This window comes from Zea mays, chromosome 7 (genome assembly GCF_902167145.1).
Source record: "Zea mays cultivar B73 chromosome 7, Zm-B73-REFERENCE-NAM-5.0, whole genome shotgun sequence".
Lineage (NCBI taxonomy): Eukaryota > Viridiplantae > Streptophyta > Magnoliopsida > Poales > Poaceae > Zea > Zea mays.
Window position 1 is genome coordinate 140,299,470 of NC_050102.1, and position 11,349 is coordinate 140,310,818.

The window sequence follows — 11,349 nt, forward strand, 5'->3', positions numbered from 1 at the left end:
TCAAGATAAAGATTTTCAAATGTTTCTTCAAACTCTTTGTCATCCACTATGTGTTGCATCCTTGCTTCAGCATCATCCCAATCTTTAATGCATGACAACATCTCAACCACATCAGACTTCAACCTCCTCCTTCGCTCGTCGATGATCCTGCCAGTTAAACTAAAAGTGGATTCTGAAGAGATGGTAGACACAGGAACAGTTAAAATATCTTTAGCCATAATTGACAGTACTGGATAAGTGAGTTTGTGCTAATGCCACCAGTGCAAGATGTTGAAATCATCAGTTAACTGGTTTACAGTGTCACAATCTAAGTAAGAAATGAGTTCAGAAGCATTAGAAGCTGAAGAGTTTGCAGCATGCAGCAGAGCAGTTGCAGAGGTATCTCTAGCAATGTTTAGAGTAGAAGCAAAAAAATGCATACCAACAAAACTACCCACATCATCAGCATCATCATAAATTTCATCCCAAGCAGATCGTTTCTTACCAGACAAGTTAGGAGGGACAGCCATGTTCAACCTAATAGATCCATATTTCTCTTCATACTTATTATAAGCATCAGTAAGCCTAGCTCTAGTGGTAACCTGATAAGCAGCATAATATGTACTGGTCAGGTTCATCAACCTTCTAAGAACTCTACTGAAACCTTTCATTTTAGCTCTAGGGTCCAAGATGAATGCAAAAGAGTAAAGTAAAGGTATGTTCCTCCAATATTTATTATATTTGTCTATCATAGGTTGAATCAGAACCACACCACTGATGTGAGTGTCATTATCATAGTTCTTTAAATGTATAGCAATCTTAACAAGAAAATGAAGCATAAGTGGAGATGTAGGATAATAAACACCAGACAATGCAACTGTAGAATCATAAAAGAGCTCAAGAAATTTAAGTACTTTCTCTCCAATAACCCAGTGGTCATCACTTAAAATAAATTGATCACCTTCAACCCTAGGATAGTTTGCATGAATGAAAGTAGTGAAAGGTACCTTATGAGGAAACAAATGCTTAAGCATCAGATATGTAGAGTTCCACCTAACCTTCATGTCCAACTGGAATTTTCTAGGCCTAATATTAGTAGCAATGCAATAACTTTTATATGCAGCAATTCTCTGATTAGATGAGTTTAAAAAAGATAATGCAGTTCTAAATGTTTCAATCAAATGCTTAAGAGAATCTAGGGCCTCTTTAACTATCAAATTGATTATATGACATGCACAACGCTGATGCAAGAACATGGAAGTTTCAGATTCTGCACCATTACCCACATTATCAATACCCAGATATGGTGACATTATAGGTCTAAGCAACCTCCATAATCAGCAAGCACACCAGCAACACGATCAACAATGTTTTGTCCATTGTGTGACACATCAATAAGCACTAAAGCAAGCACCCTTTTCTCTAGTTGCCAATCAGGGTTTATGTAATGGGCAACAACACTAAGGCAGTCCTCTTTGGCATTACCAGACCAAATGTCAGAGGTCAAACATACACAATTAACATCAGAAGAAGTAAGAGTCTCAACAAGCTTAGCCTTTTTGTCAGTGAAGTATTTAACCATGTCTCTGGTGGTGGTTTGCCTAGAGACATGCACAAATTTAGGATTATGAGAAGTTCTAATGTAGTGTTCAAATGCAACATTTTCACCCAAACTAATAGGAATTTCTAGCCTAGCAAGCAATCGAACCAATTCATTACGTGCAACCATAGGACAGTACTCCCAGTTACGCATACTACCATCAGGATTAAAAGATATTTGAGACTGAGACATGCGGATTTTTTCACGCCTCCTGGGACATCTATCCCTATGTCGGGTGAGGTGGCCAGTGCCACCACTAGAGAGAGCAGAATATTGCTTAGAGCAATGTATGCACTTAGCTGCATACCTTAGCTTCTTACCGTTCACGATTTTGAGAAGTTTCTCAAAATCTAACCAGACTGCAGAAGTAGAAGGACGACAACGCTTGGCACTGTGTTTGTCCCCTTCATCTTCCTGACCACCGACTTGTTGTTCATCACCGACATGGACGGGATGCTCACTGCTATGGCCGAAGAGCGCTGCAGCATCCTCCCGGAGGTCATCCTCATCGTCATCTCTGTCCAACCCGCACAACCGTCACTCCTCATTGCAGTCAATCTCAACAGTTTCATCGTCGGAGACGGCCATCGACCCACCTCGGAGTCCCGATTCCTCAACGGCTATAACAGGAATACACAATTAGGTTAGGGTTACATAATAAAATAGGTTAGGGTTAGGGTTACCGATTACCTAATAAGCTAGAGCACCGGGATCTCTGTAGGCGACGACGACCAGTCGACCGTCGACGAACAACCGATCCGGCCACCCGGTTCCTCGACGGTTTTGAATCCGGAGCACCGTAGCAGCCGACAGCGTATGAGCTCGAGGGAGACGACGAGGTAGATGAGGATGCTGCTGTGCCGTGTGCCAGTGCCGGCCAGTTGGTGTAGATGACACCGGAGGGGGAGAAGAAGATAGGAGAGAGGAGAGGGAGACTAGAGCTAGGGTTACATAATAAAAGAGGTTAGGGTTAGGGTTACCAGTTACATATTAAGCCGAAGCACCGGGATCTCCGCAAGCGACACCGACCGATCGACCGTCGACGAACAACCGATCCGGCGACCCGGTTCCTCAACGGATTTGAATCTGGAGCACCGTACCAGCCACGGCGTATGAGCTCGAGGGAGACGACGAGGTAGATGAGGATGGTGCTATGTCGTGTGCCAGTGCCGGCCAGTTGGTGTAGATGACACCGGAGGGGAAGAAGAAGACAGGAGAGCAGAGAGGGACGAGGGAGAACGGAGCTAGGGTTACGGATAGGAGTTACCGGTTCCACAAACACGCAAATCCATTGAGGTCTTGAGGATGGAGCGGGGGAGAGTCGGATAGGATCTCCGACGATCGATCTGAGCGGAGGCGGAGAGCCGGAGAGGGAGACCGGAGCGCTGAGCGGAGGCGGAATAACCGAGGGAGAGAGGAGAGTTCGTTGTTCGCCCAATCGCCCGTGACGGCCGACGGACGGAAGGAGACAAGGAGTCACGATTAGGGTTTACTCACGCGCGGGCCACGGCTTGGGGCGCGTGGCTTTGCCGCTTTGATGGCTGGGCTGGCTGGCAGGCTGGGCCACGCTCGGTCGCTCGCGTATGGGTCGTGGCAGAGCCGTGTGTCGGGTACCGTAATTAGGGGTACCCCCAACACTCCTAAACTCGGCTGGTAATCACCATCAGCGCAAACTGCAGAGACTGATGGGCGCAATTTAGGTCAAGACCTCGTCTACTCAAGGGACGCGATCTCGCCTCGCCTGAGCCCAGACTCGGGCGGGAACAGTAGTCCCAGACGGATTCACGCCTCGCCCGAGGGCCCCCTCAAGCAACGGGCGCTCCCTCGACTCGCCCGAAGCCTAGCTCGGACACGCTTCGTTGTGAAGCAACCTTGGCCAAATCACCTCACCAACCGACTGTATCGCAGGCGCATTCAATGCAAGGATCGCCCGGCGCCTTATCCTAACACGCGTGCCTCAGTCGGCAAGGTCGAAGTGACCGCAGTCACTTCGCTCTCCCACTGACTGACCTGACAGGAAAACAGCGCCACTCGCCCCTCTCCGACTGCTGTGCCACCCGCCAGGGTGAGGCTGACAGCAGCTGAGTCCAGCCTCAGGCGCCGCAGGAAGCTCCGCCTTGCCCGACCTTGGGCCTCGGCCTCAGGAGAAGTCTCTGCCTCGCCCGACCCCAGGGCTCGGCCTCAACCTCGACCTCAGAAGGTGGTCTCCGCCTCGCCTGACCCCAGGGCTCAGCCTCAACCTCGACCTCGGGAGGAATCGCGTCCTCGCCCGACCCCGGCCTCGGCCTCAGGAGGAGTCTCCGCCTCGCCCGACCTTGGGCTCGGACCAACCATGCCGCAGGGGGTACATCATTACCCTACCCCTAGCTAGCTCAGGCTACGGGGGAACAAGACCGGCGTCCCATCCAGGCTAGCCCCGGTAACAAGTAATGATGGCTCCCCGCGTGCGTCCATGACGACGGTGGCTCTCAGCCCCTTACGGAAGCAAGGAGACGTCAGCAAGGTCCCGACAGCCCCGACAGCTGTGCTTCTACAGGGCTCAAGCACTCCTCCGACGGCCATGACACCCTGTACACAGGGCTCTAGCACCTCTCCGACAGCCACGTTGGCATGTACATAGGGCTCCGGCTCCTCTCTGCCGGACACGTTAGCATATTGCTACACCCCAATTGTACACCTGGACCCTCTCCTTGCATCTATAAAAGGAAGGGCCAGGGCCCTCAAGCGAGAGGGTGGTCGCGCGGGACTCTCTCTCTCTCTCCCTCGTGAACGCTTGTAACCCCTACTGCAAGCGCACCCACTCTGGCGCAGGATAACACGAAGCCGCGGTTTTCCTCCTTTGTGTCCTGTCTCGCGCCAACCCATCTGGGCTGGGGCACGCAGCGACAATTTACTCGTCTGTCCAGGGACCCCCCCAGGGTCGAAACACCGACAGTTGGCGCGCCAGGTAGGGGCCTGCTACGTGTTGACGAACAACTTCCCGTCAAGTTCCAGATGGGTAGTCTCCAGCAACCTCTTCAGCCCGGGACGCTGCTCTGTTTCGGGAGTCTCGAGTTCATGTCCCTCGACGGCAGCTACGACATGGTACTCCTTCCCCCGTAGCACGACAGCGACAACGACGACCGTCAGCCCGCCCGGTGGCGGCGGACTCGGCGACGTCTTCCCCCCATGGCGGAAGAGAAGCATCCGGGTTTGTCCCGTCGCCTTCCTCGCCGCAGTAGGAGGAGGCAGGGCAACCGTGGCCAAGCAGGAGGCGGCACCTCGTTGGCTGTCGAGCGAGTCGACGACGCCGGCGCCCCAGCGGGGGACACGTCGGGCGTTGACCTCGCGCCTGAGACGACGACGAGCGTCGTTTCCCCGCAACACGCCAACCCCAAGCGGACAGATGACGCCAGCACGCTCGCGAAGGGCCTGCTAGGCGTTAGCCTCGTACCTGACATAACGGTGCAGTCCGTCTCCGATGCGACTTCATCACCGACCATCGATCGAGAGGTACCGTCCGTTTTCCACCCTGTGCCTTTTAGATTCAGCTTCGATCCACCAAGTGATCCCGCTTCGGTGAGCGCTTTCATAAAGGCATATCCTAACCTTCTGGGGTACCATATGTGGTCGACCTGGGATCGACTGACGACCGTCTCGACCTACAGGCCCCCGGGTTCCGAGGAAGAAGACGAGCCCGACTCTGGTTGGGATTTTTCCGGGCTCGGTAATCCTAGCGCCATGCGAGACTTCATGACCGCATGTGACTACTGCCTCTCCGATTGCTCCGATGATGGCCACAGCCTTGACGACGAAGGTTGTGGCCCAAGTCGTGAATGTTTCCACGTCAATCTAGGGGGTCACAACGAAGGCAACCACCTCGGTATGCCAGAGGACGATGATCCCCCAGGGCCTGCGCCTCGCGTTGACATCCTGCGGGAGCTAGCTATGGTCCCAGTCCCTGCGAGGGGTCAGGACACACAGCTTGAGCAAATCCGCGAGATGCAGGCCAAGCTCGACGAGGAAGCAGGACAACTTGTGCAGTTCCGGGAAAACATCGAGTAGGAGTGGGTAGGCCGAGCACTAGCCGGAGAAGCGCGTCATCAGGCCTAGGACGTCCAGCGCCATATCACTGATGATGCCAGGGCAAGGCTGCCCCCGGTTTCCAATGGGGTCGACCAGAACCTGGCTGCAGCGGCAATACTACTCCGAGCGATGCTGGAGCCATCCACCACCGAGGGGCGACGTATCCAGGGAGAACTCAAGAATCTCCTGGAGGATGCCGCGGTCCGACGGGCCGAGAGCTCTGCCTCCCGAAGGCAAGGGTACCCCCCGTAGCATCGCGTCAAGACTTCCCGATTCATGCGGGAAGCCTCGGTCCACACCGGGCGCACGCGGGACGCGACGCCTGCGGCCCCGGGTCACCTCGGCAACGAGCACCGCCGCCACGACCGTCGAGCCCGCCGAAAAGGTGCGCCGAGGCTACCACCCCAGGCGTGGGGGACGCTACGACAGTGGGGAGGATCGGAGCCCCTCGCTCGAACCATCTGGTCCGCAAGCCTTCAGCCGGGCCATACGACGGGCGTCGTTCCCGACCCGGTTCCGAGCCCCGACTACCATCACCAAGTACTCGGGGGGAAACAAGGCCGAAACTGTGGCTTGCGGACTACCGGCTGGCCTACCAGCTAGGTGGAACGGATGATGACAACCTCATCATCCGCAACCTCCCCCTGTTCCTCTCTGACGCCGCCCGAGCCTGGCTGGAGCATCTGCCTCCTGCGCAGATCTCCAACTGGGACGATCTGGTCAAAGCCTTCGATGGAAACTTCTAGGGCACATACGTGCGCCCTGGGAACTCCTGGGATCTTTGAAGCTGCCGCCAGCAGCCAGGGGAATCCTTGCGGGACTACATCCGGTGGTTTTCGAAGCAGCGCACCGAGCTGCCCAACATCACCGACTCAGATGTCATCGGCGCGTTCCTCGCCGGCACCACTTGCCGCGACCTGGTGAGCAAACTGGGTCGCAAGACTCCCACTAGGGCGAGCGAGTTGATGGATATCGCCACCAAGTTTGCCTCTGGTTAGGAGGCGGTCGAGGCCATCTTCCGCAAGGACAAGCAGCCTCACGGACGCCAGCAGGAAGACGTCCCCGAGGCGTCCGCCCAACGCAGCACGAAGAAGAAGGCCAAGAAGAAGTCGCAAGCGAAACGCGACGCCGCCGACGCAGATCTTGTCGCTGCCACCGAGCATAGGAACCTTCGGAAGCCTCCCGGAGGGGCCAACCTGTTTGATAAGATGCTCAAGGAGTCGTGCCCCTATCATCAAGGTCTCGTCAAGCACACCCTTGAGGAATGCGTCATGCTTCGGCGCTACTTCCATAAGGCTGGGCCCCCGGCGGAAGGTGGCAGAGGCCATGACAACGACAAGAAGGAGGGCAACAAGGAAGAGGAGTTCCCCGAGGTCCATGACTGTTTCATGATCTATGGTGGACAAGTGGGGAACGCCTCAGCTCAGCACCGCAAGCAGGAGCACCGGGAGGTCTACTCGGTGAAGGTGGTGGCGCCAGTCTTCCTAGACTGGTCCGACAAGCCCATCACCTTCGACCAAGGCGACCACCCCGACCGCGTGCCGAGCCCAGGAAAATACCCACTCGTTGTCGACCCCATCATCGGCAACGTCAGGCTCACCAAGGTCCTCATGGACGGAGGCAGCAGCCTCAACATCATCTACGCCGAGACCCTCAGGCTCTTGCAGATCGATCTATCCACGATCCGGGCCGGTGCGGCGCCCTTTCACGGGATCATCCCCGGGAAGCGCGTCCAGCCCCTTGGACAACTCGTTCTGCCCATCTGCTTCGGGACTCCCTCCAACTTCCGAAAGGAAACCCTCACGTTCGAGGTGGTCGGGTTCCAAGGAACCTACCACGCGGTGCTGGGGAGACCGTGCTATGCCAAGTTCATGGCCGTCCCCAACTACACCTACCTCAAGCTCAAGATGCCGGGCCCCAACGGGGTCATCACCGTCGGATCCACATACCGACACGCGTACGAATGTGACGTGGAGTGTGTGGAGTACGCTGAGGCCCTTGCCGAGTCCGAGGCCCTCATCGCTGACCTGGAGTGCCTCTCCAAGGAGGTGCTAGATGCGAAGCGCCACGCCGGCAACTTCGAGCCAGCGGAGGCGGTTAAGTCCGTCCCTCTCGACCCCAGCAACGACGCCTCCAAGCAAGTCCAGATCGGCTCCGAGCTCGACCCCAAATAGGAAGCAGTGCTCGTCGACTTTCTCCGCGCGAACGCCAAGGTTTTTGCGTGGAGTCCCTCGGACATGCCTGGCATACCGAGGGATGTCGCCGAGCACTCGCTGGATATCCGAGCTGGAGCCCGACCCATGAAGCAGCCTCTGCGCCGTTTCGACGAAGAAAAGCGCAGAGCCATAGGCGAGGAGATCCACAAGCTGATAGCTGCGGGGTTCATCAAAGAGGTATTCCATCCCGAATGGTTAGCCAACCCTGTGCTTGTGAAAAAGAAAGGTGGGAAATGGAGGATGTGTGTAGACTACACTGGTCTAAAAAAGCATGTCCGAAGGTTCCCTACCCTCTGCCTCGCATCGATCAAATCGTGGATTCCACTGCTAGGTGCGAAACCCTGTCATTCCTCGATGCCTACTCGGGGTATCACCAAATCAAGATGAAAGAGTCTGACCAGCTCGCGACTTCTTTCATCACACCTTTTGGCATGTACTGCTATATTACTATGCCATTCGGTTTGAGGAATGCAGGCGCGACATACCAAAGGTGCATGAACCACGTGTTCGGAGAGCACATCGACCGAACGGTCGAGGCCTACGTCGATGACAACGTAGTCAAGACGAGAAAAGCCTCCGACCTCCTCTCTGACCTTGAAATGACATTCAAGTGTCTGAGGGCGAAGGGCGTGAAACTTAACCCCGAGAAATGTGTCTTCGGAGTCCCCCGAGGCATGCTCCTGGGGTTCATCGTCTCCGAGCGGGGCATCGAGGCCAACCCGGAGAAAATCGCGGCTATCACCAACATGGGGCCTATCAAAGACTTGAAAGGAGTACAAAGGGTCATGGGATGCCTTGCGGCTCTGAGACGCTTCATCTCGTGCCTCGGCGAAAGAGGCCTACCTTTGTATCGCCTCTTAAGGAAGACCGAGCGCTTCTCTTGGACCCCCGAGGCCGAGGAAGCCCTCGGAAACTTAAAGGCACTCCTTACAAGTGCGCTCATCTTGGTGCCCCCGCTGCAGGAGAAGCCCTCTTGATCTACATAGCCGCAACCACTCAGGTGGTCAGCGCCGCGATCGTAGTTGAGAGACGAGAAGAAGGGCATGCACTGCTCGTCCAGAGGCCGGTCTACTTCATCAGCGAAGTGCTATCCGAGACCAAGATCCGCTACCCGCAAATTCAGAAGCTACTATACGCAGTAATTCTGACGCGGCGAAAGTTGCAACACTACTTCGAGTCTCATCCGGTGACTGTGGTGTCATCCTTCCCCCTGGGGGAGATCATCCAGTGCCGAGAGGCCTCGGGTAGGATAGAAAAGTGGGCGGTGGAGATCATGGGCGAGACAATCTTGTTCGCTCCTCGGAAGGCCATCAAGTCCCAAGTCTTGGCAGACTTCGTGGCTGAATGGGTCGACACCCAGCTACCAACAGCTCTGATCCAACCGGAACTCTGGACCATGTACTTCGATGGGTCGCTGATGAAAACAGGAGTAGGTGCGGGCCTGCTCTTCATCTCGCCCCTCGGGAAGCACCTCCGCTACGTGCTGCGCCTCCATTTCCCGGCGTCAAACAACGTGGCCGAGTACGAGGCTCTGGTTAACAGGTTGCGCATCGCCATCGAGCTAGGGGTTCGGCGCCTCGACGCTCATGGTGACTCGCAGCTTGTCATCGACCAAGTCATGAAGAACTCCCACTGCCGCGACCGGAAGATGGAGGCCTACTGCGATGAGGTTCGGCGCCTGGAAGACAAGTTCTATGGACTCGAGCTCAACCACATCGCCTGACGGTACAATGAGACTGCGGATGAGCTGGCTAAGATAGCCTCGGGGCAGACAACGGTTCCCCCCGGATGTCTTCTCCAAAGACATACATCAACCCTCCATCAAGACCGACGACACGCCCGAGCCCGGGGAAGCCTCGGCCCAGCCCGAGGAAGCCTCGGCCCAGCCCGGGGAAGCCTCGGCCCGGCCCGAGGAGGCCTCGGCCTAGCCCGAGGCACCCTCGGCCGCCGAGGGTGAGGCACTGCGTATCGAGGGAGAGCGCAACGGGGTCACGCCTAATTGAAACTGGCAGACCCCGTACCTGCAATATCTCCACCGAGGAGAGCTCCCCCTCGACAAAGTCGAAGCTCGGTGACTGGCGCGGCGCGCCAAGTCGTTCGTCTTACTGGGCGATGAAAAGGAGCTCTACCACCGCAGCCCCTCAGGCATTCTCCAATGATGCATATCCATCGCCGAAGGGCAAGAGCTATTGCAAGAGATACACTCGGGGGCTTGCGGTCACCACGCAGCACCTCGAGCCCTCGTCGGGAACGCCTTCCGACAAGGCTTCTACTGGTCGACCGCGGTGGCCGACACCACTAGGTTTGTACGCTCCTGCCAGGGGTGTCAATTCTACGCAAGACAGACGCACCTGCCCGCTCAGGCCCTACAGATAATACCCATCACTTGGCCGTTTGCTGTGTGGGGTCTGGACCTCGTCGGTCCCTTGCAGAAGGCACCCGGGGGCTTCTCGCACCTGCTGGTCGCCATCGACAAATTCTCCAAGTGGATCGAGGTCCGACCCCTAACCAGCATCAGGTCTGAGCAGGCGGTGGCGTTCTTCACCAACATCATACATCGCTTCGAGGTCCCGAACTCCATCATCACCGACAATGGCACCCAGTTCATTGGTAAGAAGTTCCTGGACTTCTGCGAGGACCACCACATCCGAGTGAACTGGGCCGCTGTGGCTCACCCCATGACAAATGGGCAGGTGGAGCGTGCCAACGGCATGATTCTGTAGGGACTTAAGCCGAGGATCTACAATGACCTCAGCAAGTTCGGCAGGCGGTGGATGAAGGAACTACCCTCGGTGGTCTAGAGTCTGAGGACGACGCCAAGCCGAGCCACGGGTTTCTCACCGTTCTTTCTAGTCTATGGGGCCGAGGCTGTCTTGCCCACAGACTTAGAATACAGTTCCCCGAGGACAAGGGCGTACGACGACCAAAGCAACCAGACCAGCCAAGAAGACTCGCTGGACCAGCTGGAAGAGGCTCGGGACATGGCCTTACTACACTCGGCGCGGTATCAGCAGTCTCTGCGACGCTACCACGCCCGAGGGGTTCGGCCCCGAGACCTCAAAGTGGGAGACTTGGTGCTTCGGCTGCGGCAAGACGCCCGAGGGCGCCACAAGCTTACTCCTCCCTGGGAGGGGCCATTCATCATCGCCAAGATTTTAAAGCCCGGAACATACAAGCTGGCCAACAATCAAGGCGAGGTCTACAACAATGCTTGGAACATCCGACAGCTACGTCGCTTTTACCCTTAAGATGTTTTCAAGTCGTTCATATGCCTCGTTTTCTATACATACAAGAATAAAGTCTAACCATCAAGGAAGGGTCAGCCTTGCCTCGGCAAAGCCTGACCCTCCCTCGGGGGCTAGAAGGGGGGAACCCCCTCTGTGTCAAAATTTTCCTCGGAAAAGTTTTCTACCAAGACGACTTTCGTGCTTTCCGACTATATCAATAGCAGAACGAGTAAGAGCGCACGTAAGCGGCAAGGCCAACCGA